This window comes from Mus pahari, chromosome 4 (genome assembly GCF_900095145.1).
Source record: "Mus pahari chromosome 4, PAHARI_EIJ_v1.1, whole genome shotgun sequence".
Lineage (NCBI taxonomy): Eukaryota > Metazoa > Chordata > Mammalia > Rodentia > Muridae > Mus > Mus pahari.
Window position 1 is genome coordinate 65,916,341 of NC_034593.1, and position 6,230 is coordinate 65,922,570.

The following is a 6,230-nucleotide window of genomic DNA, read 5'->3' on the forward strand; positions in this document are numbered from 1 at the left end:
TATATATATATATATATATATATATATATATATATATATGTGTGTGTGTGTGTGTGTATATCCATATATATATATATATATGGATAATTGTACATCTTTTTCAGAAGTAAATTTTTCCTCAATCTTATATTTAAAATAGGCTATTTTTCTTTAGAAATTTCTCATGTGCAACTTTATTTTCATTACATGTCCTTATTTCCTATTGTGATATCTTTATTTCATGCAAAGTGTAACATATGGTCAATGCCATACAATGCAGGCTGTTTGACAGAATTAGAGACTGTTATAAAAAATGAATCACTACAAGCACTTATTTTCATGTCACATTTATTTTCTTGCAACATAAAAATCAGACTGATAAAAAGGAAAATGCTTATTCATTTTTGTAGACTCATTGTAGACAATGACACTAAAATGAAATTTTAGAGTTGTTTTAAATCAAGCCAAACATCTATTATTCTTAACTTATTCATGTCTGTGGCTTTAGCAACAATGAAGTTTCTGAGATATTTGACTACAAAGCAAGTGAATTAAAAGCAATTTTTTAAAGATGTCACTGTTACCCCATCTCCATATTATATTTCAGCAGACATAGCATCTTAAATTTTAATTCATGACACTTATCATTGTTCATAAATGTTTAAGATAATGTCAAATTTGTCAATGTGACACAATCATCATAATTCCATATACCAATCTAAATGGGAATTGAATGTTGTTCTTCTTGTAAATATTTAACACTATATTCAGATTAATAACTGATAAATAAATGAATAAATTTATTTTACTCACTTTAGAACTCATTTCTGAATAAAAATGAATTTCAAATAAATATTAATTTGAGAATGTATTTCTAGTATGTATAACAATTTATTTTGTGGCATGGAATCAGTTCCAACCACTTTTAACACAGTTCATATACTATGATGTGCTTTGTAAATTTTTGATGAATTGACATTAAGTAATGCAAGTAATTTGATTGACAAAAATATTGCAGATGCATTTGGGATTGCTGATTGCTTGTAGAATTGTTGACATCAGATATCAATCCCTAATTCTTTCAGACTTCACAGAGACACACTGGCTTTGTTTTTCTATATTCTGTATTAATAGAGCTTAAATTGATGTCTCCATTCTCTTCTATTTTTTGTTTATTTATACATTTTATATCCTAATATCAACTCCCCCTCCTCCCAGCACCCCCACATGCAGAACTTCCCCATTCCTCCCCCATTTCTTCTTTGAGAAGAGGGAGTTTTCCTATAGGTATCATCACCCTGCTATACTTCCCTTTGCCCCCCAATCCCAACCTAGGAACATACTGTGGTCAGACAAATCCATTTAAGGGAACAGGGTCCACAGGCAGGCAGACAACAGGTTCAGGGTGAGCCCTTGCTTCTGTTGTTGGGTATCTGAAACATATGTGCAGGGGGCCTAGGTCCAGCTCATGCTTGCTCTTTGGTTGTTGATTCAGTCTTTGGGAACCCCCAAGGTTCTAGGTTAGTTAATTCTGTTGGTCATCCTGTGGACTTCAAGTCCTCGTTCAGTCCCTCAATACTTCTTCCAACTTTTCCATTAAATTCCCCAAGCTCCATCTAAAGTTTGGCCATAGCTCTCTGCATCTCTTTCTATTGGCTGCTGGGTGGAGATTCTCAGAGGAAAGTCATACTAGACTCCAATATGTAAACATAACAGAGTTTCAATACTAGTGTCAGGGATTGGTTCTTGATTTTGGGATAGGACTCAATTTCGGGCAGTCATAGGTTGGCCATTGTCTTCTGACCATTTTTAATTACAAATTTTCCTCATTTAAACAATTGAGATTTCTCCTCTCTTCAAGGTAAGCTAATCAATATGGGACTTCATTTGAAATATTGAGAGTCATTTTTTTAGGATGTGTATCTCTTCCAAATTATTATTTTTTAGTACTCATATGAGTGCTTTTACTCTCATAAAATATAACCACTTCTAAAAGTAGTAAATATTTTACCTCTTTAATTTTAGTCATTTTTCAATTTCTTCCAGGTAAATTTAAAAAATCTATAGGCAAACAATAAGCAAACTCACAGACAGTTTGCATTCAATGAGAAATCTCTTGAGAAAAAAAATGGATGTGTAAATAATCTTAATCCAAATACGTGCCTAAAATCAATTATATTGAAACAAGTAATGTTAATTAAACATTAACACTGATATAGCTTCACAAAGTGAAGAGAGTAAAAGACTTTGGAGTCCTTAACTCTAAACTGGACATCTTTATCAATCTCCTCCCTTCAAGACTAACAGAAACTGGTATCTAACAGAAACTGAAACAGAAACAGAAATATTGTAAGAGCTATATGAGGTGAATTACTCCAACAAAAAATCATCTTCCAGATACAAATAAGACTAAAATTCATATGAACTCACAGATTTGGAATAGCCTGTATAGGAAATAAACAGGTTCAGACCAGACAAAATTTCGAATTGTGAAGAGGAAATGGACACAAATTCTCATTCCTAAAGAAGAAGCTACCTTCAACTGATACCTTCTGGGAATGGTGATTATTAATAATCCCCAGCAAAGCATCATTAGGTGTGTTTAAAACAGTCCAATCTAGGCCTCATACCAAGAGCTCCTTGGTAATGTAAAGTGGACTCCATATTTTGTGTACTCTTTTTTTTTTTTTAATTTTATGTTTTGTCTTATTGGGGTCTCATGGCTCTTTTGAATTTCAGTTTTTGTTTAATTGCAGGTGGCAGAATGTCTAGTGGGCAGGTAGGGGAATGGACAGCATCTGGAAGGGACTTGGGGAGGTGAAAATATAACCAAAATTTTTGCATGAAAGCCTTAAACTTAAATTTACATGTTAATATTATATAAAATTTACATATTTGGCAACTTGTAAAATACTGACATGTGAATATTCAGTAAATATAATTTATTATTTTGAAATATGTTTTAATTGGATACTTCAGAATACTGCATTGCAAACCTACGTGCATCCAGATCAGAACCAGCTAGTTACATGTATGTAGATTCTGAGATCAATAATTCTAAATAATTGACACTATCATTATACTTAGAGATACTGACTTAAGTAATAAAATTTTATCATGTAGAGTAGGAGAAAGAAAATCTTAGAAAAGACAAGAAAGGCAGGAGGTATTGCATTTTGAAAGAATGCACAGTCTGTAAAATTAAGTAACCATACTCAAAAAATTGATAATTTCTCAATCTGTATTATTTAACTTTTATTTCAAGTGAATAGTGAATAGTTAAGCAAATTATCCCAGTATGATGTTGTATCACATGGACAAAAATATTTCAACATTTTTCTTTTATAATTTTGATACAGAACAATATATTTTAAATAGTCCATCACTGAAGTAAATATCATCTATTAATTTTATAAACATCAGAATAATTTTTATTTAAGAGTATAATTCTTTTGTCTACAAAAGTAAAATGAATTCTTATGTAAAAATGATAAAGGAAAAACATTTTTGTAATTTTCAGTAAAAATAGAGATGTTTTGTGTATATTGTATTTTTCCCATTAGTTTTAGGTATTAGTAGGTAATAAAGATAGCGTGGGGATATACAAAATAATTATCTGATGCAAATTAATTCAGTGGGTATCAAAAACAAAAACAAAACAAGACAAAAAATCAACAAGGAAAACAAAAAAAAAATCAAAGGAGGACAAAGGGGGAACAGAAATGGAACAAATGAAGAAAAATAGTAGATATAAACTCAAACACACAAATAACCTAAAGATAATTATAGCCATAGTGCCTCTGACACTATGCAGATGTTAGAAGTGCAGGATCTATGGAATCCATACAAGATGGGAGGAGTGGTGCGGTGAAGACTGCCAGACGTTCGGTTGAAGAGGTGGGGATAATGTGAGTTGATTGGACCTATCAGAAAAGATGTAGAAGAAAATACTGCATGGTTCTATGAAATCAGAGCCTCAGCTGCAGTGGAAACTCAAGGGTATTGGGGATGTTAGGACGATGCAGCATCTACCAAGACAAGCTGCAGTTACAACACCAAGTTAGCCACGGCTGAGAGAAAAGCATCCTTCGCTGCAGTAGGCAGAGCTAGCTAGACTACCAAAGCTCTTTGGTTCCCAGAAAACTGATTACCATATTCTAGAGATTACCAGATATGGTATGTTCTCTACAGTATTTGGTTTAACTTTTATTAAATTACTCCTTAAATTATTCCTTATGATGCCCTGATTTTTACAATTCATAATATTAGTCTGTAGTATATGTAGAAAGTGAATAGATTGATTAATAATTTATAGTGCTCACAATCCAACACCCTGGACTGTTGAAGAGATTAGACTCTTAAACTGTTGAAAATTTTAAAGTCTATGGAGACTTTTAAAACTGGTGCCTTATTACATTAAAAGATAAGCATAAGAACTTTAAGTCAAGAAATAGAAAGTTATGGTTCTAAACTTATATGTCTATGTGTCAATCACACCATGGGAGTAGGAATGTAATGGTTAGCATTGTCAACCTGAAAAAAACTATAAATATTTGCTAGCCATTGCCTTATATCCCTCAATGAAGGTTGTTTGGTATGTAGTTGGCTTGTGAATATATCTGTGGGGTATTGTGTTAATTAAGTTACTTGTTGTGTTAAAACTGTATCCACTGTGGGAAACAACATTCCTAAGCAGGAGCTGGAACTTCCATTTTAAAAATAGATAAATCAGGCTAAACCTGTTAAATGAGCATACAAAGCTCTATGTACTGATTTATCTCCACTGAAACCATAGATACCACTTGACTAGCTGTCTAAAGCTCCTGAGGCAGCAATTTTCCTGCAATATGTGATCATGACCTAATATAATCCTTAAGTTGCTTTCTGTCTGAATATCTTAACACAGCAACAGGATTGAGGCTCCACACCCACCTCAGTTTCATCCCTGGGTCTGCATTTGAACATCTGTGGCAGCTGTCCTTGCCCTTCTACCATCTTTTGTTGATCCAACAGTCTTCCCTTTCTCACTTTCCTTCCTTCACTCATTGCACCTAGATCTGAAACCATCTCAACCCCAGATAACTAGATGTAGCATAAGACCAACATAATTAACAGTGAGGACAATATGTCTCTGCTAAAATAATCATATCATAGCAAGGCCTGAATATTCCTACATAGCTTAAGCATGAGAAAAAGACCTTAAAACCAATTATATGAAGATGATAGACATCTTTAAAGAGGAAATGAATAAAACTCTTTAAAATCCAGGAAAAAACCAACTGTTGAAGGAAAAGAATAAAATTATAACAAGAACTGAAAGTGGACATAAATACAGTAAGGAAAACACCAAACTGAGAGAATTTTGGGAATTCAACTTAGAAACTCAAACAGGAACTACACATGCTAACTTTGCCAATAGAATACAAGAGAGAATCTGAGGGATTTAAAATATATTCGAAAAAAAATGGATACATCACTCAAATATTAAAGCTAAAAATCTTCAGATGCAAAATATTTTCTTTATTTTTATAAGAAAATTAGGTATAAAGGAGAAGAATCCCAGGTGTGAATCGCTCAAAAAATTATCTTTTCATTTGTTTGTTTGTTTGTTTGTTTGTTTGTTTGTTTCTTTCTTTCTTTCTTTCTTTCTTTCTTTCTTTCTTTCTTTCTTTCTTTCTTCTTCTTCTTCCTCCTCCTAATATTCTTCCCCTCTTCATCCTACTCCTGTTCCTTTTTCATTTTTTTTTTTCATGTAGACCTGCATGTCCTGGAACTCTTTAGACCAGTTAGCCTCTAACTCAGAGATCTCATGCCTCTGTTTTCCAAGTGCTGCAATTAAAGTTGTGTACCAGGACGACCCAGCTTCACAGAAAATATTTTCAACAAAATCATAGCCAAAAAATCCCTAACCTAAAGGAGAGGCACACAAAGGCACAGGAAGCAAACAAAATAATATATAAATTCGAACTGATAAAAGGTCCCTTCAGTACATAATAATCAAAACACTAAACTTACAGAACAAAGAATATTAAAAACTACAAGGAGAAGAGACAAAGTAGTGTGCCGCGCTACCTTCTCGCCAGCAAGAACGACGCGACACATCATTAGGATCCTTCTGCAGTAAAGCTTTAATGCATCTCGAGAGGCAATGCATAAGCTACAGGAAAGCGGAGACCCCGAGGTGAAAAACCCTCTCCCTTATATAGGAAATGTTCTCCGCCTAGGACGTGTAGCTCCCTGGTTGGCTGCTC